Below are 24,346 nucleotides of genomic sequence, written 5' to 3' on the forward strand. Positions count from 1 at the left end.
ACCCTCTCAGTCAGTACCCTCCCATATGATTTCCCAGGAATACTCAACAAACTTATACCTCTATAATTTGAGGACTCACCTTTATCCCCTTTGCCTTTGTACAATGGCACTATGAAAGTATTCCGCCAATTCTCAGGCACCTCACCGTGAGTCATGCATACATCAAATATCCTTGCCGACCAGTCAACAATACTGTCACCCCCTTTTTTAATGAATTCCTCTACAATACCATCCAACCCCGCCGCCTTGCCGACTTTCATCTTCCGCAAAGCCTTCACTACCTCTTCTCTGTTTACCAAAACATTCTCACTTCGCACACCACCTCGACCATAACAACCTATATCTGCCAATCTATCATCTAACACATTCAACAAGCCTTCAAAATACTCAGTCCATCTCCTTCTCACATCAACACTACTTGTTATTAGCCCCCTTCACCGATGTTTCCAATTGTTCTCTTGTCTTACGCACTTTATCTACCTCCTTCCAAAACATCTTTTTACTTTCCCTAAAATCTAATGATACTCTCTCACCCCAAGTCTTATTTGCCCTCTTTTTCACCTCTTGCACCTTTCTCTTGACCTCCTTCCTCTTTCTTTTATACATCTCCCAGTCATTTGCAGTATTTCCCTGCAAAAATCGTCCAAATGCCTCTCTCTTCCCTCTCACTACTAATCTTACTTCTTCATCCCACCACTCACTATCCTTTCTGATTTGTCCATCTCCCTTGCTTCTCATGCCACAAGTATCTTTTGTGCAAGCCATCACTTCTTCCCTAAATACATGTCATTCCTCCCTCACTCCCCATAAGCCCTTTGCTCTCACATTTTTCAATTCTGCACTCAGTCTCTCCTGGTACTTCCTCACATAAGTCTCCTTCCCAAGCTCACTTACTCTCACCACTCTCTTCACCCCGACATTCTCTCTTCCTTTCTGAAAACCTCTACAAATCTTCACCTTCGCCTCCACAAGATAATGATCGGACATACCTCCAGTTGCACCTCTCAGCACATTAACATCCAAAAGTCTCTTTCACACGCCTATCAATTAACACCTAATCCAATAACGCTCTCTGGCCATCTCTCCTACTTGCACACGTATACTTATGTATATCTCTCTCTTTAAACCAGATATTCCATCAGCAGTCCTTTTCAGCACACAAATCTACAAGCTCTTCACCATTTCCATTTACAACACTGCACACCCCATGTACACCAATCATTCCTCAATTGCCACAGTACTCACTTTTGCATTTAACTTATATATATATATATATATATATATATATATATATATATATATATATATATATATATATATATATATATATATATATATATATATATATATATATATATATATATATATATATATATATATATATATATATATATATATATATATATATATATATATATATATATATATATATATATATATATATATATGTATGGTTGCTTGGCGTGGACTATGGATAGAGTTGTGCGCAGGAGGATGGATGTGCTGGAAATGAGATGTTTGAGGACAATGTGTGGTGTGAGGTGGTTTGATCGAGTAAGTAACGTAAGGGTAAGAGAGATGTGTGGAAATAAAAAGAGCGTGGTTGAGAGAGCAGAAGAGGGTGTTTTGAAATGGTTTGGTCACATGGAGAGAATGAGTGAGGAAAGATTGACCAAGAGGATATATGTGTCGGAGGTGGAGGGAACGAGGAGAAGAGGGAGACCAAATTGGAGGTGGAAAGATGGAGTGAAAAAGATTTTGTGTGATCGGGGCCTGAACATGCAGGAGGGTGAAAGGAGGGCAAAGAATAGAGTGAATTGGAGCGATGTGGTATACCGGGGTTGACGTGCTGTCAGTGGATTGAATCAAGGCATGTGTATGGGGGTGGGTTGGGCCATTTCTTTCGTCTGTTTCCTTGCGCTACCTCGCAAACGCGGGAGACAGCGACAAAGAAAAAAAAAAAAATATATATATATATATATATATATATATATATATATATATATATATATATATATATATATATATATATATATATATATATATATATATATATATGTATATATGTATATATATATATATAAACAAATGGATTTGTATGTAGCATTTGTGGATCTGGAGAGGGCATGTGATGTAGTTGATGGGGATGCTCTGTGGAAGGTGTTGGGAATATGTGGTGTGGGAGGCAAGTTGTTGGAGGCGATGAAGGGTTTTTGTCGAGGATGTGGGGCATGTGTACGTGTGGGAGGAGAGGAAAGTGATTGGTTCTCGGTGGGTGTAGGTTTGCGGCGGGAGTGTGTGGTGTCTCCATGGTTGTTTGATTTGTTCGTGGATGGGGTTGTTGGGGAGGTGAGTGCGGGAGTTTTTTTTTTTTTTGGGGGGGGGGAGCCGGTGTGCAGTCTGTTGTGGATGAGAGAGCTTGGGAGGTGGTTCGGTTGTGGTTCGCTGATGATGAAGCGCTGGTGGCTGATTCGTGTGAGAGGCTGCGGAGGCTGGTGACTGGGTTTGGTGGGGTGTGTGAGGGGGGAAAGTTGGGAGTGGGTGTGAATGGGAGAAGGGTTGTTGGGTACAGTGGGGTTGGGGGACGGGTCAATTGGGAGGTGGGTTTGAGTGGAGAGGGGCTGGAGGAGGTGGAGTGTTTTGGATGTCTGGGGGTGGATCTGGCGGCGGGTGGGGCCGTGGAAGCGGAGGTGGGTCGTTGGGTGGGGGAGTGGGCGAAGGTTCTGGGAGCCTTGAGGAATGTTTGGGGGTCGAGAGCGTTGTCTCGGAGGGCAGGGGTTGGTATGTTTGAGGAAATAGTCGTTCCAGCAGTGTTGTGTGGTTGCGAGGCGTGGGCTGTGGATGGAGTTGTGCGCGGGAGGGTGGATGTGCTGGAGGTGAGATGTTTGGGGACGGTGTGTGGTGTGGGGTGGTTTGATCGAGTGGGTGGTGTGGGGGTGGGAGAGAGGTGTGGAAATAGGGGGAGTGTGGTTGAGGGAGCAGAGGGGGGTGTTTTGAAGTGGTTTGGTCGCATGGAGGGAATGAGTGAGGAAGGATTGACCGAGAGGATGTGTGTGTCAGAGGTGGAGGGAGCAAGGAGGGGTGGGAGACCGGGTTGGGGGTGGAAAGATGGAGTGAAGGGGGTTTTGGGTGGTCGGGGCCTGGGCGTGCAGGGGGGTGGGGGGCGTGCGGGGAGTGGGGTGAGTTGGAACGATGTGGTATACCGGGGTCGACGTGCTGTCAATGGGGCGTCTGGGGTGAACCGTGGAAGGTTCTGTGGGGCCTGGATGTGGAGGGGGGGCTGTGGTTGCGGTGCATTATTGCGTGGCAGCTGGAGACTGAGTGTGAACGAATGGGGCCTTTCTTGTCTTTTCCTGGCGCTACCTCGCGCACGTGAGGGGGGAGGGGATTGTTATTCCATGTGTGGCGAGGTGGCGATGAGAATGAATTAAGGCAGTGTGAATTGTGTACATGTGTATATGTGTGTGTGTCTGTGTGTGCATATATATGTGTACGTTGAGATGTATAGGTGTGTATATTTGCGTGTGTGGGCGTGTGTGTGTATGCGTGTGTATGTGGGTGGGTTGGGCCGTTCTTTCGCCTGTTTCCTTGCGCTTCCTCGCTGGCGCGAGAGACAGCGACATAGCAAAATAAAAAAAAGAATAATATATATATATATATATATATATATATATATATATATATATATATATATATATATATATATATATATGTGTGTGTGTATATATATATATATATATATATATATATATATATATATATATATATATATATATATATATATATATATATATATATATATATATATGTTTAATTTGTTTATGGATGGGGTTGTTAGGGAACATGCAAGAGGGTGAAAGGCGGGCAAGGAATAGAGTGAATTGGATCGATGTGGTATACCGGGGTCGACGTGCTGTCAATGGATTGAATCAGGGCATGTGAAGCGTCTGGGGTAAACCATGGAAATTTGTGTGGGGCCTGGATGTGGAAAGGGAGCTGTGGTTTCGGGCATTATTGCATGACAGCTGGAGACTGAGTGTGAACGAATGGGGCCTTTGTTGTCCTTTCCTAGCGCTACCTCGCACATATGAGGGGGGGGGGGGATGTTATTCCATGTGTGGCGAGGTGGTGATGGGAATGAATAAAGGCAGTCACTGTGAATTGTGTGCATGTGTATATATGTATGTGTCTCTGTGTGTATATATATGTGTACATTGAGATGTATGGGTATGTATATTTGCGTGTGGGGACGTGTATGTATATACATGTGTATGGGGTGGATCGGGACATTTCTTTTGTCTGTTTCCTTGCTCTACCTCGCAAACGCGGGAGACAGCGACAAAGGAAAATAATAATAATAATGAATATATAAATATATATATATATATATATATATATATATATATATATATATTTTTTTTTTTTTTTTTTTTCAAACTATTCACCATTTCCCGCGGGGAGTGGGGGAGGAATGGGATGTATTTAGGGAATCAGTGATGGATTGCGCAAAAGATGCTTGTGGCATGAGAAGAGTGGGAGGTGGGTTGATTAGAAAGGGTAGTGAGTGGTGGGATGAAGAAGTAAGATTATTAATGAAAGAGAAGAGAGAGGCATTTGGACGATTTTTGCAGGGAAAAATGCAATTGAGTGGGAGATGTATAAAAGAAAGAGACAGGAGGTCAAGAGAAAGGTGCAAGAGGTGAAAAAGAGGGCAAATGAGAGTTCGGGTGAGAGAGTATCATTAAATTTTAGGGAGAATAAAAAGATGTTCTGGAAGGAGGTAAATAAAGTGCGTAAGACAAGGGAGCAAATGGGAACTTCAGTGAAGGGCGCAAATGGGGAGGTGATAACAAGTAGTGGTGATGTGAGAAGGAGATGGAGTGAGTATTTTGAAGGTTTGTTGAATGTGTTTGATGATAGAGTGGCAGATATAGGGTGTTTTGGTCGAGGTGGTGTGCAAAGTGAGAGGGTTAGGGAAAATGATTTGGTAAACAGAGAAGAGGTAGTAAAAGCTTTGCGGAAGATGAAAGCCGGCAAGGCAGCAGGTTTGGATGGTATTGCGGTGGAATTTATTAAAAAAGGGGGTGACTGTATTATTGACTGGTTGGTAAGGTTATTTAATGTATGTATGACTCATGGTGAGGTGCCTGAGGATTGGCGGAATGCGTGCATAGTGCCATTGTACAAAGGCAAAGGGGATAAAAGTGAGTGCTCAAATTACAGAGGTATAAGTTTGTGGAGTATTCCTGGTAAATTATATGGGAGGGTATTGATTGAGAGTGTAAAGGCATGTACAGAGCATCAGATTGGGGAAGAGCAGTGTGGTTTCAGAAGTGGTAGAGGATGTGTGGATCAGGTGTTTGCTTTGAAGAATGTATGTGAGAAATACTTAGAAAAGCAAATGGATTTGTATGTAGCATTTATGGATCTGGAGAAGGCATATGATAGAGTTGATAGAGATGCTCTGTGGAAGGTATTAAGAATATATGGTGTGGGAGGCAAGTTGTTAGAAGCAGTGAAAAGTTTTTATCGAGGATGTAAGGCATGTGTATGTGTAGGAAGAGAGGAAAGTGATTGGTTCTCAGTGAATGTAGGTTTGCGGCAGGGGTGTGTGATGTCTCCATGGTTGTTTAATTTTTTTATGGATGAGGTTGTTAGGGAGGTGAATGCAAGAGTTTTGGAAAGAGGGGCAAGTATGAAGTCTGTTGTGGATGAGAGAGCTTGGGAAGTGAGTCAGTCGTTGTTCGCTGATGATACAGCGCTGGTGGCTGATTCATGTGAGAAACTGCAGAAGCTGGTGACTGAGTTTGGTAAAGTGTGTGAAAGAAGAAAGTTAAGAGTAAATGTGAATAAGAGCAAGGTAATTAGGTACAGTAGGGTTGAGGGTCAAGTCAATTGGGAGGTGAGTTTGAATGGAGAAAAACTGGAGGAAGTAAGGTGTTTTAGATATCTGGGAGTGTATCTGGCAGCGGATGGAACCATGGAATCGGAAGTGGATCATAGGGTGGGGGAGGGGGCGAAAACCCTGGGAGCCTTGAAGAATGTGTGGAAGTCGAGAACATTATCTCGGAAAGCAAAAATGGGTATGTTTGAAGGAATAGTGGTTCCAACAATGTTGTATGGTTGCGAGGCGTGGGCTATGGATAGAGTTTTGCGCAGGAGGATGGATGTGCTGGAAATGAGATGTTTGAGGACAATGTGTGGTGTGAGGTGGTTTGATCGAGTAAGTAACGTAAGGGTAAGAGAGATGTGTGGAAATAAAAAGAGCGTGGTTGAGAGAGCAGAAGAGGGTGTTTTGAAATGGTTTGGGCACATAGAGAGAATGAGTGAGGAAAGATTGACCAAGAGGATATATGTGTCGGAGGTGGAGGGAACGAGTAGAAGTGGGAGACTAAATTGGAGGTGGAAAGATGGAGTGAAAAAGATTTTGTGTGATCGGAGCCTGAACATGCAGGAGGGTGAAAGGAGGGCAAGGAATAGAGTGAATTGGATCGATGTGGTATACCGGGGTTGACGTGCTGTCAGTGGATTGAATCAGGGCATGTGAAGCGTCTGGGGTAAACCATGGAAAGCTGTGTAGGTATGTATATTTGCGTGTGTGAACGTATGTATATACATGTGCATGGGGGTGGGTTGGGCCATTTCTATCGTCTGTTTCCTTGCGCTATCTTGCAAAAGCGTTAGACAGCGACAAAGCAAAAAAAAAGAAAAAAGAAAATGTATATGTATATATATCTTTTAAACTTTCAAACTATTCGCCATTTCCCGCGTCAGCAAGGTAGCGTTAAGAACACAGGACTGGGCCTCTGACGGAATATCCTCACCTGGCCCCCTTCTCTGTTCCTTCTTTTGGAAAATTAAAAAAAAAAAAAAATTGCTGTCTCCCGCATTAGCGATTTAGCGCAAAGAAAATGTCGAGGAATGGCCCAACCCACCCACATACACATGTATATACATGATCCAGTCAGTGTTGTGATTCTTTTTCTACTCTGTTTCCCAAACTTCGATTCGCTCTGGATTATTTTTGTCTTCGTGTATCTCCTCCATTGTCATCCACACTGCATGATCAAACCTAGGATTAAAGTGTGGCTGGACAGAAGAATAGTTCGCTACGACATTTAGGAATACTTTCTTTCCTCACCGACATATGGTTATTCTGTACTGCAAAGGTTTGCTAAAAACTTTAACTATATAGGAAAAACAACGTAGTCACAAACGTTTCCTTTTCTCTTTATGTGTAATGCATTTCCTTTAGGGGAAGAGAGAGGAAGCTCTTGCATTAGCCACAACCCCAGCCTCTCCCTTCCTCACCAAACATTAGAGAACAGAACTGTCTTACTCCTGCCCATTTACTACATCCGTGGAAATCAGTTACATGTTGAACAACCTTTAGACTGAAGTGTTGGTTATGTTCTTACCGTAGTGAGGGTACTGCAAGAGAACACTTCACTGGTTTATTGTAGTGAAGATGGTGCAAGGGAACACTTCTCTGGTATACTGCAGTGAAGGTACTGTACTGCTGGAAAACACTTCGCTGGTGTGCTGTAGTTAAGAAGCTGGGCTACAGGGGAACACTTCACTCGTTGATAATCACCAGAAGTGATGGGCAGGGTAGTGTGCGTGGCCAGACACAGAGCCCTGCACGTTGTGCTGCCACCACCCACCCTCTCGTGGCCACTAAAAGACTTTAGAGTCTCAGAAAACCAAAACTTTTTGTAAAGTCTCTGAAACACGACTCCTTCACCCCTTTACTTATCATGCATAATGAAAAGAAAAAAAAAACGTTTCTTTTTCTTCTTTAAGATACTAGATGAAATCTTATCTAGATTTTCTTTTATCTTCGCTAGCGTCTCTCACACGAAGTCTTAGAGGTGAGAAAAAAGTTGTCTTCTACAAAAGCTTTGCCCCTGAGTTGGTACGTTGACTTTATGATTGGCCCTGCTATATATGTCTCCGAGGTGGGTTTAAGGCAGGCTGTCACTTACACTAGACCAGTGAAAGTAAGGACTGCAAGCTCTTATGTTTCTCTCTATGTATTTCTCTCTGCGTGTGTGTGTACATGATTATGTACATGTAATGGACGAGGAATATAACACTGAATGACACGTCTATGTTTCGCCCCAACGTCAACCTTCTCTCTCTCTCTCTCTCTCTCTCTCTCTCTCTCTCTCTCTCTCTCTCTCTCTCTCTCTCTCTCTCTCTCTCTCTCTCTCTCTCTCTCTCTCTCTGTTTTTGTCTCAAATGCCTTTCCTGTTCAATATGTAAGACACAACACACAAATCCCAGGTCTCATACACGCACATATACCCGCGCGTCCCCTCAAAAAGAATATATATATATATATATATATATATATATATATATATATATATATATATATATATATATATATATATATATATATATATATATATATATATATATATATATATATATATATATATATATTTATATATATATATATATATATATATATATATATATATATATATATATATATATATATAGATATATATAGATATAGATATTATCTATCATATTTGATCGCATTTACAGCGTTAGCGAGGTAGTGCCAGGAAACAGAAAGGCCCATTCACTCATATACATATATATATACATAAACGCCCAAACACGCACATATACACGCGTATACATATCAACATATACACATACATATACATACACAGACATGTACATATATACACATGCACATATTCATGCCTGCTTGCCTTCATCCATTACTGGCGCTACCCCACCCCACAGGAAACAGCATCGCTACCCCCCGCTTCAGCGAGGTAGCACCAAGAAGACAGACAAAAAGGGCCACATTGACAATACACCCAAATCAATATCCTGGAGCTGCTATACTTGTCTTGCTCGGTGTAACCAAAGTGCACTGATTAAAATGCACAAGAGGACGAGGTGATCTAGGACGTGGTAGCTCACTCTCGTCCAACATGCCGAACTTCAGGGTGAGGTTCTTGTGGAGGAAATGATCATTGCTGGATATACTGATGAGTGAAGTGAACATACCATCTAAGACAGACTTCTTTTGTGATGTCGTAAGCCATGAGTTAATTATCAAGTCATCATTATCAACAAAGGCGGGATATAGAACGTTCAAATTATGCAAGTGGGAAATTGTGCATCACATCCGGGTTACACCTGACTAGATTATTGATCAAATCAGCTACGATTTCCAGCAATAATACAGGTTTGTCTGACCAACTATTTCTCGTTACGAGCCATTTTCAAGGACTACAGCCCGCTAAGTTCCTCCCGTACCCACAGCCACTCTTCGCCACCGGATTCCGGTCACCCACGGCCCACAGCCCATCGAAAGCAGACGCCTCAGCCCAGAGAGGGAGCGGGCGGCCCGCTCGACGTTCCAGTGAGACAACAATAACTGATGCTACAGACATCACATACAACGGCAGAGCCAGCCAGCTATCCATTATACATCAAGGAAGACGAAGTGTGTGTGTGTGTGTGTGTGTGTGTGTGTGTGTGTGTGCGTGTGTGTGTATGTGTGTGTGTGTGTGTGTGTATGTGTGTGTGTGTGGGTGTGTGTATGGTCACTCCCACAATATACGTACATAAACACACACATATATATAAGCATTATCTGTGAGTCACCGCATATAACCACTTTTCCAAACACAAGTATGTAAAAAAAAAATATAGAAAACAAGGTTAACAAGAATTAGATGAGGGAGGGGAAAGAGAGAGCCTCATGTTGGAGGGTGTCTGTAAAGGCGATTATAACACACGTTAAGTTAGGGGTCTGCTGAGGGAAAATGGTGTTATGCGAAAAATGATGAGAATTTGTTACTGTCGAGCTGGCTTTGTTTCTCTAGGGATTATACCACCAGCCAGGGTGTGGAGAGGTGCCACGGTGAGGTATGGTTCAGAGAGCGGCTGTGTCTGTGTGGATGTGTATAGGACGTAAATGGTGTTTGTGTATGTGCATGAGTATTTGTGTATATGTGTGTGTGTTTGTGTGTGTGTGTGTGTGTGTGTGTGTGTGTGTGTGTGTGTGTGTGTGTGTGTGTGTGTGTGTGTGTGTGTGTGTGTAATGTAATATCAAAATTTGGTCAGTACAACAATTGTTTACTCTCTCTCTCTCTCTCTCTCTCTCTCCCTCTCTCTCTCTCTCTCTCTCTCTCTCTCTCTCTCTCTCTCTCTCTCTCTCTCTCTCTCTCTCTCTCTCTCTCTCTCTCTCTCTCTCTCTCTCTCTCTCTCTCTCTCTCTCTCTCTCTCTCTCTCTCTCTCTCTCTCTCTCTCTATTAGCTTCCATATCGTTCTGAAATTCCTGTCTACTTCTAGCCAGAGATAATTGCTGTACTCAGCCCACCTGATGTAGCAGCTACAGTATTATGGTGGAGAGGTGGTCTAACTCTCTCTGTTTATCTTCGTGTGTAACTAACACAAGATAATGTTTCAAGACTGATGATCTCGGCGATGTGTTAGTGTCTCATGTCTCATCCATTGTGTTCATCTGCGTCTGAGCAGCTGCCACTCTGTCTCTTAGGCTCAGGTTTGTGAAGCAATTGTATCGTGTAGCAGCTTCCAAGTATTGACCTTTTTCTTCATTTTTGTGAATATTATTTTCTGTTGTTGTTTCTAATAGTGATTCTTATATTTCCGCCTTCACTTCCATACCATTTACATTTCTTTTTTTTTCACTTTGAATCCATCGAAGTTTTTCTTTGTTATATTTTTAATTGATTTACCATATACTTTCAGTCTGTAATACTGTTGCGACAGTATCTTTTTCGATCAAAACACCTTGTGTATTTTTAATTTGTTGACCCACAACCCAATCTTGGCTGTCATATCAGCCATGTCCACCATCTCGGTTGATTGGTTAAAACAATGGTCAACAATGATTTCGTCCTATGGAAAAAATATCTATTTTTTAGGTATTTTTGCACCCTGAATCAAAAAAATATTTTCAGAATTTCTCTATCAACCATAGTTTAACCATAGTTTTTCGACCAGCATACTCGCATATCATTACGTACATTATATATACGTACCATCGCTCTACGAAGCGTTTGAAACAAACGTTTAACAAACACAGCTATTTTCATTGGTTGTGAAGTGCAACAGCTTCTTTTTGAAAGCACGAATCTAGATGAACGAGTCACCACCAGGGGCCTGCAGAAACATGACTGGCAATGTTGACACATTCAAACAATGCTCACTCCTGAGTAGCAGTTCTCTGTCAGTTTCGGGTTAAAACTCAATGTGTAGACAGTGTCTTTTCCACTCTGTTGACAGATTGTGCTTCTGTGTATTCAAGTTTTGTGCTGATACCCCATCCACCATTATACTGCCCAGAAATTGTGTAAATAGTCCGAGTTGTTTCTGCTACATCTGCGATGAATTGACATTCATATGGCAAAAACGTTTTTCCACACTTCTCATTAAAAGATGTTATGAGCATTACTGTGGTTGTAAAGTGGTTGACCAGGATGAAAGTTGGGTCACCATATGTGTCACATGTGTCAGGCTTCTCACAACATGGGCACAAGGTTCACGCCGTGTGTGCCTTTTGTCATCCCTATAGCTGGGAGAGAACCCAGAGATCACGCTCCGGATTGCTACATCTGCCTGACAGATATAGATGGTATAACATCACAATCCAAGCAGACGGTTAAATATCCTAGTTTACCATCTGCTATGAGGCCAGGAATGAGCTGTGCCAGAGCTTCCAAGAAACATGACACTGAGTAACGATGAGTCTGGTGATGAGAAAGTAGACCAAGTAGAGGACAATATGGATCCAACATTTGAAGCAAATTGTTCTTCAAGCGAACCACATTTGCTGAGTCATGAAGATCTTATTGATTTCGTCCGCGATCTAAATTTGTGTAAGAAGCAAGACGAACTTATGGGTTCCAGGTTAGAGGGTTGAAATCTTCTCCAGAATGAAACTAAAGTTTGTTTTTATCGTGATCGTCGTGTCGTTTTCAAAGAATTTTTCTCCCTTGAAGATGATCTGGTGTTTTGCAATGGTGTTCCTTGTGTTATGGAGGCACTTGGTCACGAATGTAACACAGAGGAGTGGCGCTTGTTTATTGACTCATCAGAAGTAAGCTTGAAAACGGTTCTACTCCACAACGGATAAAACTTCCCCTCCATTCCTCTGGCTCAGGCAGCTAACATGAAGGAATCGTATGATAACATGAAGCTTCTTTTGGAAAACATTAAGTTTGGCGACTTTAAGTGGAATGTAGTACGTGGTGACCTAACAGGTGTGGCACTTTTACTCGTAATGACACTTGGCTACACGAAGTTGTGTTGTTTCCTCCATGAGTGGATCAGCCGGGACAAGAAAGATCATTATGTAAAGAAAATGTTGCCAAAACGAACATCATTGATTCCATTGAAGAAGACTGTCATCAATCCTCCTCTCGTTGATCACGAGAAAAGTCATCTGCCTCCTTAACACATTGGGCTCGGGTTGATGAAGAACTTCCTCAAAGGTATGGATAAAACTGGCCTTTTGTTCACATATTTGAGGAATAAATTCCCAAGAATCAGTGATGCAAAAATCGAGGAGAGTATTCATATAGGACCACAGATCAGGGAACTGCTTCAAGATGAAAAGTTCGATGAAGAAGTAAATGAAGTTGAAAAACTGCATGGCTGTCATTTAAGAGAGTTTGCAAAGATTTTTGGGTAATCACAAATCAGAAAACTACTTTGATGTAAAAGATGTATTGACTTCATATAAAGCTCCCGGGTGCAATATGAGTCGACAATTTCACTTTTTGAACTCGCACTTAGACTTCTTCCCGGAAAATCTTGGGTCAGTCAGTGATAAGCACGACGTAAAATATCACCAGGATATTTTGGACATAGAAAAGCGGTACCAAGGAAAGTGGAGTCCCTCTGTGTTGCCAGATTACTGATGGATACTAAGATAGGAAGAGTGAATGTTGGGGTGAAGAGGGTGGTGAGAGTAAGTGAGCTTGGGAAGGAGACCTGTGTGAGGAAGTACCAGGAGAGACTGAGTACAGAATGGAAAAAGGTGAGAACAATGGAAGTAAGGGGAGTGGGGAGAGGAATGGGATGTATTTAGGGAATCAGTGATGGATTGCGCAAAAGATGCTTGTGGCATGAGAAGAGTGGTAGGTGGGTTGATTAGAAAGGGTAGTGAGTGGTGGGATGAAGAAGTAAGAGTATTAGTGAAAGAGAAGAGAGAGGCATTTGGACGATTTTTGCAGGGAAAAAATGCAATTGAGTGGGAGATGTATAAAAGAAAGAGACAGGAGGTCAAGAGAAAGGTGCAAGAGGTGAAAAAGAGGGCAAATGAGAGTTGGGGTGAGAGAGTATCATTAAATTTTAGGGAGAATAAAAAGATGTTCTGGAAGGAGGTAAATAAAGTGCGTAAGACAAGGGAGCAAATGGGAACTTCAGTGAAGGGCGCAAATGGGGAGGTGATAACAAGTAGTGGTGATGTGAGAAGGAGATGGAGTGAGTATTTTGAAGGTTTGTTAAATGTGTTTGATGATAGAGTGGCAGATATAGGGTGTTTTGGTCGAGGTGGTGTGCAAAGTGAGAGGGTTAGGGAAAATGATTTGGTAAACAGAGAAGAGGTAGTGAAAGCTTTGCAGAAGATGAAAGCCGGCAAGGCAGCAGGTTTGGATGGTATTGCAGTGGAATTTATTAAAAAAGGGGGTGACTGTATTGTTGACTGGTTGGTAAGGTTATTTAATGTATGTATGACTCATGGTGAGGTGCCTGAGGATTGGCGGAATGCGTGCATAGTGCCATTGTACAAAGGCAAAGGGGATAAGAGTGAGTGCTCAAATTACAGAGGTATAAGTTTGTTGAGTATTCCTGGTAAATTATATGGGAGGGTATTGATTGAGAGGGTGAAGGCATGTACAGAGCATCAGATTGGGGAAGAGCAGTGTGGTTTCAGAAGTGGTAGAGGATGTGTGGATCAGGTGTTTGCTTTGAAGAATGTATGTGAGAAATACTTAGAAAAGCAAATGGATTTGTATGTAGCATTTATGGATCTGGAGAAGGCATATGATAGAGTTGATAGAGATGCTCTGTGGAAGGTATTAAGAATATATGGTGTGGGAGGAAAGTTGTTAGAAGCAGTGAAAAGTTTTTATCGAGGATGTAAGGCATGTGTACGTGTAGGTAGAGAGGAAAGTGATTGGTTCTCAGTGAATGTAGGTTTGCGGCAGGGGTGTGTGATGTCTCCATGGTTGTTTAATTTGTTTATGGATGGGGTTGTTAGGGAGGTAAATGCAAGAGTTTTGGAAAGAGGGGCAAGTATGAAGTCTGTTGGGGATGAGAGAGCTTGGGAAGTGAGTCAGTTGTTGTTCGCTGATGATACAGCGCTGGTGGCTGATTCATGTGAGAAACTGCAGAAGCTGGTGACTGAGTTTGGTAAAGTGTATGGAAGAAGAAAGTTAAGAGTAAATGTGAATAAGAGCAAGGTTATTAGGTACAGTAGGGTTGAGGGTCAAGTCAATTGGGAGGTGAGTTTGAATGGAGAAAAACTGGAGGAAGTGAAGTGTTTTAGATATCTGGGAGTGGATCTGGCAGCGGATGGAACCATGAAAGCGGAAGTGGATCATAGGGTGGGGGAGGGGGCGAAAATTCTGGGGGCCTTGAAGAATGTGTGGAAGTCGAGAACATTATCTCGGAAAGCAAAAATGGGTATGTTTGAAGGAATAGTGGTTCCAACAATGTTGTATGGTTGCGAGGCGTGGGCTATGGATACAGTTGTGCGCAGGAGGATGGATGTGCTGGAAATGAGATGTTTGAGGACAATGTGTGGTGTGAGGTGGTTTGATCGAGTGAGTAACGTAAGGGTAAGAGAGATGTGTGGAAATAAAAAGAGCGTGGTTGAGAGAGCAGAAGAGGGTGTTTTGAAATGGTTTGGGCACATGGAGAGAATGAGTGAGGAAAGATTGACCAAGAGGATATATGTGTCGGAGGTGGAGGGAACGAGGAGAAGAGGGAGACCAAATTGGAGGTGGAAAGATGGAGTGAAAAAGATTTTGTGTGATCGGGGCCTGAACATGCAGGAGGGTGAAAGGAGGGCAAGGAATAGAGTGAATTGGAGCGATATGGTATACCGGGGTTGACGTGCTGTCAGTGGATTGAATCAAGGCATGTGAAGCGTCTGGGGTAAACCATGGAAAGCTGTGTAGGTATGTATATTTGCGTGTGTGGACGTATGAATATACATGTGTATGGGGGTGGGTTGGGCCATTTCTTTCGTCTGTTTCCTTGCGCTACCTCGCAAACGCGGGAGACAGCGACAAAGTATATTATATATATACTAAGATAGGATGTTCCTGAGGCCAAATATAGTCGAAAATCGTACACTTCTACATCTTAGATGTAAGTTTTTAAGTGTAATATCAGCTTTATTTATGAATGAGTAATATACACTTACTGCGAAATCTATTTGCTCGCTCACTTAAAATAAATGCCTGATAGAAGGAATCTAATAACAGATTCGAATTTAACATAAAAAGTACTATGAGGTCCACCTACTTCAGTTCGTGTGACAAAATACGTTGAAATTTTGTTAATCAGTGATTATCACTTGTGTGCCCACACACCCACCAATCCTGGCAGCACATATCATCATCCTATGCTATACTAACTTGCGTTGGTTATGATTATCTTTGCCATTATGTTAATATGTAACCCGAGACCTGGTTCTGGGATCGGTGGTCTACATGTCTGTGAAGTGAGTCATGTTGCCGAGTCTTTGCGAGCATGTCTATGTAAGCATGTTTATGTGAGCTTGTCTGGGTAAGCATGTCTATGTGAGCATGTCTGTGTGAGCATGTCTCTGTGAGCATGTCTCTGTGAGCATGTGTGCGCTGCTTTTCATCCCCTCATCGAACTGAGGACTTGCCAGTCAGGCAAGAGACATAGTGTGAGGCAGAGTAGCCCCGACCACCAGCTGGCCGGAGCCTCACTGTGGAGATGAGTACTGCCACGGTCTGAGGTATCGCCTTTATTTAGTGTTCGACACTGTACTTTCCCCATGGGAAGACCTCTCTCTCTCTCTCTCTCTCTCTCTCTCTCTCTCTCTCTCTCTCTCTCTCTCTCTCTCTCTCTCTCTCTCTCTCTCTCTCTCTCTCTCTCTCTCTCTCTCTCTCTGTGGAGAACAGCAAATGTTATTCAACGTCAGTAAAGGTCAGCTGTTGCAGGGAAGAAACCTCAGCAACAGCACTCGATTTCGAACTGTTGGGCCACAAGATAAAGTACGGCCCTAGTGTGGGGGATGTAAAGGTCAATGGCTTCAAGAACTTTAAATTCTCCCTGCATTGTAACGAAGCTGCTAAGAAAGCAGATAGGATGGTAGGAATTATCAGCAAAAACTTTATTTATAAAAGCAAGAATCCTCGAATATACAGTGTAGCTCTCTCTCTCTCTCTCTCTCTCTCTCTCTCTCTCTCTCTCTCTCTCTCTCTCTCTCTCTCTCTCTCTCTCTCTCTCTCTCTCTCTCTCTCCCGCTAAGCAAGGATATTCTTAAATTGGAAGCAGTGCAGCGAAGAGCAACTTAATTGATTTTTTCCTTACGTAACAAACCAGATGAGGACAGACTGCGAGAATTGAATTTGTACTCTCTAAACAAGAGGCGGTTCCAAAACAAGTTACCAAACTGTTTTAAGATATTTAAAGAATCCAACGCCTTTGATATTGAACATTTCTTTACGATCGTGCCAATGCTATGAATGAGAAGAAATGCACTAAGAGTTGACAAATTTAATGTGGACTGTACGAAACATTTCCTCACGAACGACGTTACTGATACGTGGAATAAGCGTCCAAAACATGTTGTTCAGACTAACACTGTTAACAGGCTTAGAATTCTGCTTGATCATCACCTGTCACTCTCCGGTACTGAGTGATTATTTTAACCAGTCATCATATCGTAGTGGTATATTATGCTACCTTGTCAACCAGTGATCTCGCTTTTGGTTATGCTGTGGTAAAGTACCAGCAATGATCAACCCGCGTCGTCTGCTTTGAGTGACCAAGAAGGAATTATTGTATCATCCTTCCACGCCAGGCGTATTATAGATGTGGGAAGTCGTGTGACAGGAGCTCAGAGAGTTTATCATTACTATTGTCTCAAAAGTGAAGGGATTCATATATCTAGTGATGGGATCCATAACATCACACGTTCATATTAACTTTCAACTTTCCAATGATAAAATTTTGTTTTGCCAGGTATGATTTTTTGGGTTTTCTGTCCGGTGTGTTGCCGGAAGGTGAGGAGGGTGGGGAAGGAGCCTTTGCTTTGCTGTTCTGTTCTTCTACGGCTTACAAGTGGACTAGATCATCATCAGCAGTGTTAAGACCAGACCGACTCGCTTAGACCCTGGGTCTGTGTGGCTCTCTCTCTCTCTCTCTCTCTCTCTCTCTCTCTCTCTCTCTCTCTCTCTCTCTCTCTCTCTCTAGTAGGTAGTAGGTGGTGGGCAGCTACTGACCAGTGACCGGTACTACCCGCCTGGGCATCGGGAGGGTTAGTGGCTTCTGTGTAGTGAGCCAGCACTTCAGTGGTCGATATCATGTTTCAGTCTACATGTACACAATCTCCTCAACCCACACGTAACACTTGACAACACGTAACTCACACGACTTCTTAACATGCGATGATCGCTACGCTCTTGCCTTCCCCCAACCCATCGTAATACAATCTCGACGTGAGTCCTCTTAAGTAAGTTAGCAGGTGGCAGGCAACCATCGACCATGGGGTACTCCCCACCTGGGTGCAGGGGAAAGTTAGAGACATCAGCGCAATGAGCCAGCACTGCAGTGGCTGTCAAGTTCCTCTCTCCGGCTAGGGTGCTGGCTTTGCTTTCTCCCTCACATACACGTGGGTTGCTGGCGTTCCATCCATAGACGTATACTATATCTCACACAGCACACTCGACAGCACATGACTGACACGACTGTTCTGAACCCTATATTCTACCGGGGTGAGGTAGCGCTATTCATTGACCCCGATGACAACACCTCGTCGTGAGTATTCATGGTACCCGTAGGTAGGTATTGGCATGTAGGTACTCATAAGAAACTACTCGTAGGTAATCATTTGTTGGAAGGGACTTGTAGGTAGGTACTCGTAGGTAGGTGTTTGCATACATGTATTCGTAAGTAGGTACTCGTAAGTTGCTAATCGTAGTTTGGTATCTGTATATAGCTTCTTGTAAGTAGGTACCCGTTGTTCGGTACTCATAAGTAGGTAGCAGTAGGTTGGCACTCGCATGTAGGTCCTCTTGCGCGGGTGGTGGTATGTAAGTATTGGGAGGTGAGTTACGCGTCGTTAGTTAGCCGTAGGAAGATACTCGTAAGCAAGTACTTGTATGTGGGTACTCGTAGGTAGACTTTCGTAGGTATTTACCCGTATGCAGGAACTCATAAGCAGGTACTCGTGCGTAGGTGCTTCAATGTAGGCACAGGTATGTAGGTACTGGTAAGCAGGTACTCTTTCGCAGGTGCTTCAATGTAGGTACTGGTAAGCAGGTACTCATGCGTAGGTGCTTCAATGTAGGTCCTGGTAAGCAGGTACTCGTGCGTAGGTTCTTCAATGTAGGTACTGGTATGTAGGTACTGGTAAGAAGGTACTTATAGTTCAGGTAGATACTCCCAGGCAGGTACTCCCTTCCCCTTACTTCTCGTCTCTTAACACTTCCTTCTGTTTCCTCACCTCTTCCAGACGCTTTAAACACTCTGTACTTCCATACATGTCAGACACTCTGTTTTTCTAGACACTTCAGACATTCTGCTGGTCCAGTCGCTTCAGACACAGTGCTCTTCCAAACACTTCAGACGCTGCTCTTCCAGGCGCTTCAGACACTTTGTTCTTCCAGACACTTCAGACATTCTGCTGCTCCAGTCGCTTCAGACACTGTGCTCTTCCAAACACTTCAGACGCTGCTCTTCCAGGCGCTTCAGACACTCTGTTCTTCCAGACACTACAGATACTGCGCTCTTCTAGACACTTCAGACGCTACTCTTCCAGGCGCTTCAGACACTCTTTTCTTCCAGACGCTTCAGACACTGTGCTCTTCTAGACACTTCAGACGCTGCTCTTCCAGGCGCTTCAGTCATTCTCCCCTTCCAGACACTTCAAACACTCTGTTCTTCCAGACACTTCAGACACTGCTTTTCCAGACACTTCAGACACTCTGGTTAAATGGCCTTCTTGAGGGATTCTCGGTAAAGACGGAAAGCATTTCTCTGTTGAGGTAGGTTGAGGCAGCAAGTGGGCTTGGTCGAGGCGGTAAGTGGGTTTGGTCGAGGCAGTGACTGGGTTCGGTCGAGGCAGTAAGTGGGCTCGGTCGAGGCACTGGGGAGAGACAGTAGCTGGACTAGAACGAGGTAGGAGGTGGAGCAGGGCGAGGAAGTAGGTGGAGATGGACGAGGCAGTTGGTCGACTGGGACGAGGTAGAAGGTGGACTTGGGAGGAGCAAAGTAGGTGGGCTGGGGCGAGGCAGCAGGTAAGCTTAGGCGAGGCTGCAGGCGGATTAGGGCGAAGCAGTAGGTGAACTGAGGCGAGGCGGTAGGTGAACTGAGGCGAGGCAGTAAGAGGATTAGGGCGAGACAGTAGGTGAACTGAATCGAGGCAGTGGATGGACTGAGGCGAGGGAGTCGTGAGACGAGAGCAAAGCTGTAGTTGGACTTGAGGCACTAGATGGACTGGGATAAGGCAATAAGTGGTCTAGGGCGAGGCAGTATGTGGACTGGAGTGAGGCAGCAGGTGGACTGGGGCGAGGCAGTAGGCGGACCAGCCTTAAATGAAGTTACTTTAAAGGTAATCTAGTAACACACTGAGCCTCTCACACACCTCTCACCGGTCCTCTCCCTCTGTCCCCTCCAATTACTCTTTCCTCTCATTTCCTTCCTCTGTCTCACTGTATCCTGTTACTTCTTTATAGTTGATCTTTATTTCGTACCTTGTTACTCTCTATTTCTTCCTTTCTTTTATCATTCTACTCTCCGTCCTCATTTCTCTTTCTCTTTATATTTTGTTTCCATTTCCTTGTCTTTCTTTATCATTTTTAACTTAATCTCATGTATTTGTTCCATATCCTTCTCTCTCTCTCTCTCTCTCTCTCTCTCTCTCTCTCTCTCTCTCTCTCTCTCTCTCTCTCTCTCTCTCTCTCTCTCTCTCTCTCTCTCTCTCTCTCTCTCTCTCTCTCTCCTATCTCTTCCTTGGCCACTCCACCTCCTCACACAGGCCCTCGTCCTTTTTGCATGGTAAGCCAGGCCACAGACCGCCCACATCGCCCAGATTTACTGAGGATTACAATAAGAATTTGTTCAGGGCAGAATGACAGAGGTAAACATCAGTTCTGGTTAGCTCTGCACTGGTAGGGAGACAAGTAAATACCACCAGGTAGATAACCTGGGTGATGTGTGCGACCAGGTAGATAGTCTGGTGATGTGTGTGTGTGTGTGTGTGTGTGTGTTTGTGATTGCTATTTGTGATTACTATTTGTGTGTTGGGGAGAGAGTTTTACACTCGCGTTGCACCGTCTCTTGATCTTGCGTATTTTGTACAATGTTTTCATCCTATTTATACACACACACACACACACACACACACACACACACACACACACACACACACACACACGCATCCCAGCTGACGCCAAGCCCATAGGAGAGGATGAACAGCTACGATGACTCACCCAGCTGTCCTGAGATTCGAACCCAGATTCGTAATACTAGTATGTCAACGCTAATCACTATACCACTGGGATTCTTGTGGGTGTAATCACCTACTTGTACATTACCGCGAGAGAGTTTTACACTTGTGGAGCCCCGTCCCTGGTACTTTATATACTATCATGAAGACTTTTGAATCTTTGCAAGCTGCTGGTGTTGACAGTCTCCTTGCTTAAAGTACTGCAACCACCCACGACCCTTACACTATTTACCTGGTCCTCTACATCCTTCTTAACTATCCTCTTCCTCAGCGTCTGATCACGATCTCTGGTAACTGTCGTACTGCGCCTCATGACGAACTATTGACTGTCACAGTCATTCCGATGATTGAGGAGCTTCAAGATTGTTATCAGGTCACCCCTTTCTCTTCTCTCCTCCGAGAAGGATGGATGCGTAGCCACCCACATACACATGTATATGCATACACGTCCACACACGCACATATACATACCAATACATTTCAGCGTATACATATATATACATACACAGACATATACATATAAACACATGTACACAATTCATACTTGCTGCCTTTATTCATTCCCGTCGTCACTCCGCCATTTATGAAATGACACCCCACTCCCCCCGCACATGCGCGAGGTAGCCGTAGGAAAAGACAACAAAGGCCACATTCGTTCACACTCAGTCTCTAGCTGTCATGTATAATGCACCGAAACACAGCTCTCTTTCCACATCCAGGCCCCACAAAACTTTCCATGGTTTACCCCAGAAACTATACATGCCCTGGTTCAATCCATTGACAGCACGTCGACCCCATTATACCTCATCGTTCCAATTCACTTCATTGCACGCCTTTCACCCTTCTGTATTTTCAGGCCCCGATCTCTGAAAATCCTTTTTACTCCATCCTTCCACCTCCAATTTGATCTCCCGCTTCTCCTCTGACACAAACATCCTCGTTGTCAATAACAATAAGTAGTGATGAAGTGCAAAGGAGATGGGCTGAGTGTTTGATGATAGAGTGGCAGATATAGGGTGTTTTGGTCCAGGTAGTGTGCAAAGTGAGAGGGTTATAGATAGTGGTTTGGTAAACAGAGAAGAGGTAGTGAAAGCGTTGCGGAAGATGAAAGCCGGCAAGGCGGCGGGTTGGATGGTATTGCAGCGGAAGTTATTAATAATGGGGGTGACTGTGTTCTTGATTGATTGGTAAGGATATTCAATGTATATATACATCAAGGTGAAGTGCCTAAGGATTAGCGGAATGCATTCATAGTGCTATTGTATAAACGCAAAAGGGATAAAAGTGAGTATTCAAATTACAGAGGTATAAGTTTGTAGAGTATTCCTGGGAAATTATATGGGAGGGTATTGATTGAGAGGGTGAAGGCATGTACAGAGCATCAGATTGGGGAAGAGCAGTGTCGTTTCAGAAGTGGTAGGGGATGTGTGGATCAGGTGTTTGCTTTGAAGAATGCATGTGAGAAATACTTAGAAAAACAAATGGATTTGTATGTAGCATGTATGATACCTATGATAGGGTTGGGGGAGTTGCTTTGTGGAAGGTAAATTACTAGAAGCAGTGAAAAGATTTTACCTAGGATGTACGGCATGTGTAAGAGTAGGAAGAGAGGAAAGTGATTGGTTCCAAGTGAATGTCGGATTGCGGCAGGGATGTGTGATGTCTCCATGGTTGTTTAATTTGTTTATGGATGTGGTTGTTAGTTATGTGAATGCAAGAGTTTTGCAGAGAGGGGCGAGTACGCAGTCTGCTGTGGATGAGAGGGCTTGGGAAGTGAGTCCGTTGTTGTTTGCTGATGATACAGCGCTGGTGGCTGATTCGGGTGAGACACTGCAGGAGTTGGTGATTGAGTTTGTTGAAGTAAAAAAAGAAAGTTGAGAGTAAATGTAAATAAGAGCAAGGTTATTAGGTTCAGTAGGGTTGAGGGACAAGTTAATCGGGAGATAAGTTTGAATGAAGAAAAACTGGAGGAAGTGAAGAGTTTGGGAGTGGACTTAGCAGCGGATGGAACCATGGAAGCGGAAGTGAGTCACAGGGTGGGGGAGGGGGCGAGTCTCTGGAAGCGTTGAAGAATGTGTGGAAGGCGAGAACGTTATCTTGGGGAGAAAAAATGGGTATGATTGAAGGTAAAGTGGTTCCAACAATTTTGCGAGGCATGGGCTATAGATAGGGTTGTGAGGAGGAGGGTGGATGTGTTTTAAAATGAAATGTTTGAGGACAATATGTGTTGTGAGGTGGTTTGATGGAGTAAGTAATGAAAGGGTGGGAGTGATGCGCGGTATTATAAAGAGAACCGAAGAGGGTGTGTTGAAAGGGTTTGGACACTTCTGTAGATTTCTTATGCTGCCTGACTACGTTGTAATAGATATTTATCATTACCTATTTCTACTCTAAAGGTTGGGAGTTATGCACTCATGGGCCCCATCTTTTGAACATTCTACAATCATACAACCTCTTGCACTTGCTGTCCTCATATATCATGTCTTCGTTCAGTTTATTCCATTCATCCACATTTCATATACTATAAAAACGTACTTCTTTACGTAATCTTTTATAAGTTTGTTGTTTAATTACATGTTGTTTCGTGTGGTAGCTCTATCCCTACGTCTTTCGAAAAGCTGTTCGCTGTTTATGCCATGAAATTGGTTTAAATGCCTAAAGGTTGCGATCAGGTTACGCCTCAATCTCCTCTCTTCCGTGGTGGGTAAATCTAAGACCTCTAGCCTTTCCCTATAACTCTTAATTCCGGTGCCATTTTCATTGCCTTCTTTGGACATTTTCTATTCGCTCTTTGAGCTCTGTAAGTGAAATGGTTAGGCCTTAGAAACAAATTCCTGCTTTAGCCTTATGCAGGGTGTGAACCTCTCGCTCATTATGTCCTTATCCATAACTTGGAAGCTATTCTGATATTTGTCATAAAACATTCTATGTTATTCATCAATCTCTTAATGTATGACTGGCGATAATCTAGGAACGATATCAGCTCACAGAGTCTTACAGTCTATCTCATGCTAGATACTACTCATAGTGAGTCCTTCTTTCACCTGTATCCTGTCCTCATTACTTTACATTTAATCGGATTGTATTTCATTATCGGTGTATTAGGCTAACTTTGGAATCTGCTAAGGTCCCTTTGTAAGTCAATACAATCGACCAAGCTTTTCATTATCCTTTATGACCTTTGCGTCATTTGCAGACATATTCAAAGGTGTTTGTGGTAACCATTTATGATGACCATTTGTGTGTTACGGAGAGAGTTTTACACTCGTGTTATCCCATCTCTTAATCTTTTATCTACGTAGCACTTTTTTTGTCCGATATGTGTGTGTGTGTGTGTGTGTGTGTGTGTGTGTGTGTGTGTAAAAAACCAACTCTTGTAATTACTTATCTATACGGGGAAGAAGCTCTTCAATCTCTTGAACCACGTTATTGTCACACATATTTTCGAACTTTCATATGTAATACACATTCTTTCCCTAACTCATAACTGTTTCATTCACCCATTCCTCTCATTCTCTAATAATATTTTTTGAACATTTCTTGATAAGTTTCCTGCTGTGTCCGTATAAATACCTTGACCACCCCATATATTTTCAAAAGCTATACAAGGCTAAGGTTTTATTGTGGATA

This window comes from Panulirus ornatus, chromosome 17 (genome assembly GCF_036320965.1).
Source record: "Panulirus ornatus isolate Po-2019 chromosome 17, ASM3632096v1, whole genome shotgun sequence".
Lineage (NCBI taxonomy): Eukaryota > Metazoa > Arthropoda > Malacostraca > Decapoda > Palinuridae > Panulirus > Panulirus ornatus.